This window comes from Mauremys mutica, chromosome 4 (genome assembly GCF_020497125.1).
Source record: "Mauremys mutica isolate MM-2020 ecotype Southern chromosome 4, ASM2049712v1, whole genome shotgun sequence".
NCBI classification, from domain to species: domain Eukaryota; kingdom Metazoa; phylum Chordata; order Testudines; family Geoemydidae; genus Mauremys; species Mauremys mutica.
The window spans coordinates 10845075-10847686 of NC_059075.1; positions in this window are offsets into that span (position 1 = coordinate 10845075).

The following is a 2612-nucleotide window of genomic DNA, read 5'->3' on the forward strand; positions in this document are numbered from 1 at the left end:
ATTTAGTACAAAATGAGGAAGATTGTAACAAATATTGAATCATTAATCTATTTTGAATACTATACTGAACAAGGGAATTTAACTGCTGATTAATTAAGAAGAGGCCCTTGCCCGTAGTATTAGCAAGCATTTCAATAGCAAGGGATTGAAACAGCACTTGATCACGTAACATCATATAACCAACAGGGTTAAAACTAACAATAGAGGAGGCGAGGGAGGAAGCTGCTGTTTGCAAACGAGTCCAAAAAGAGTGGGTACTACGATGGTGTCGGTGGCTAGATGGCAAGGTATAAATACCTCCGCCCTGTAGATACAGGGTGCCAATGGTGCATATACCCCGGGGATTGGGAGGAAGCACAGCAAATGCAACATTACCACAAATCCAAAAATGACCGGGTCTTAAGGAAGAAACTGTGGTATGGCTCCACCCATTATTGGTTACAGAATAAAAGCTGGATGCACGATTGATACATACAGCCTCAGCACGATGCATATGCTGGGCATGAAACAGATACGTACGTGTTATGGAGGTATAGAAGGTTCCAAAAAAAATATTATAATTAAGACGATAAGAACAATTAATGGGAGGGGGGTAGGTAGAATTAAGAGTGGGTTTAGTTAGGGAGGTATTAGCATAAGAGAAACTCCACATAGAACAATTAGAATAAGTACCAACCCAAGTAGGGGCTGGGGTTAAACTATTACCAACAAAAACCCAACAGTGAGATGCTGGAACTCTAATACTCTCAATTAAAGGAAAGCTATGATCACTTCGACCTGAAGCATTAAGAACTGGAAACACATAAGGATTAAATTGTGAAGAACAATTATTCCAAACACTAGAAGCAGCCTACTGCACATAGGGGGAAGAACAATTTACACTAGATATATTAAATGAAGAAAAATTATAAACTATTGGTACAAATTGAAAGGGTAATGGATATTTAGGTGAGAACTGAGTGAAGCAAACAAGACAATCTTCTGGACTCAGCACTGACAGGGACTGGTTTCCGCTGACCTCCTGCACCCAGTAGGTGGCAAACCAAGATTGTAGTCCACCCTCTCCTAAGGGCTCCGTGGGCAAAGATGTTGTGAGGGAGAGCAGTATAACAAATACAAACCAACTATAAAATTAAACCAAAATAAATTTTAAATACAGATACATGCAACTACTTTGAGGGTATTTGAGGGTATACTTTTATGATGCTTTCTTATGTTTGGGAGCCAAAGGTGAAAACCTGTTGAAAATGTGGAAACCTGTTGAAATTGTTTGGTTAGCTTTATGCATAAATTGTTATTTTAAAACATTTTGGTTATGACATTCTTATAACTATAATTAAAAGTGCAAACAAGTTTATAAAAAGCCCAAACAAGAAATTGACATTTGTTAATATTATCTTTACCTTAATGTTGAGGTTTCCCCTTACATTTTTTTTGAATAACAAATTTAAAAAAAACTTAAAAAACAAAACTGTGGTTGATAAAAGAGAATTCCTTTGTTTGCAATTGCATTATTTGTTGAGGCAGAAATATATGTACATATATTTGTAACTGAAACCTTTTTGAACTTTGCACAAAAAATTGGTGTTAATATACTATGATTACACCCCAACCATGATTTTAAAATAGTGTGGTACCACATCTTATATATATATTTTTAAAAGGGTATAAAATTGACTTTTGTTGCAACAAAATAAAAATAATTTTTTGAAAAAAAAATAGTCACGTGACACACACAACATATACACAACACACACACATGACATACAGGACAAACTTACAATTAAAAACAAATGGCGCCAAAATTCTATTAATATTTATACAAAATAACACAACCAAAAATAAAAAGTAAAAGGGTTAAACATTTGAATAAACAAATTATTACCTTATTTAAAACTTGTAGCATAAATTTGATAAAAATATATTAGTATTTGCCAAATGTATTGTATTAATTCGATAACAAGGAATTTTGCATTACTTTATATTTAACATTATTTTAAAATTCTGCTATATGGAAATAAGAAAAGCCCATGTTTCAAATATTAGTTAGTGGTTAGGATAAGAAGCAGAGAGTGCACTTCTGTTGCTTGGCAACCATATCTTCAAGAAAGTTAGGAATAATTCCAGCTGTTGCATTCCTGAAGGGTTAAAATAATTAATTTACTGGATTTAAAGTTTTTACCTTGTTTTCTTTTTGTTTCTTGTTTTGTTCTGTTTTCAATTGCTTTATTTTTTGGAGGTTTCTGTAAAAACTATAGCTTTTAACTTTTAAAACAAAAAGAGAGAGCCGAAGTGAGGAGAGGAGGAGAGGGGAAGGGGGGGTGTGAAGAGCAACCTAGGAAGGTAGCGAGATCTGAGCCAAGAAAGATTAACTCCATCAAGGTTAGTTATCGCAATAGGCAAAGCTTCTGCTACAGTTTTAGATTCAGTAAATTCTGGGGCTGTTGGCAGAGCTGGATACAGAGGAGTTTTAGGAGCTTCATATGGGGGTGGCAAAATTTTCTGAGAGGGACTTGGGGGGCGGTTAGTAATGGGCTCTACCTTTTCTGTCTTCTCCTCATTATCATCTTTAGGAGAGCCTGGGGCTGCCTGTTTAGCTGCAAACATTGTGC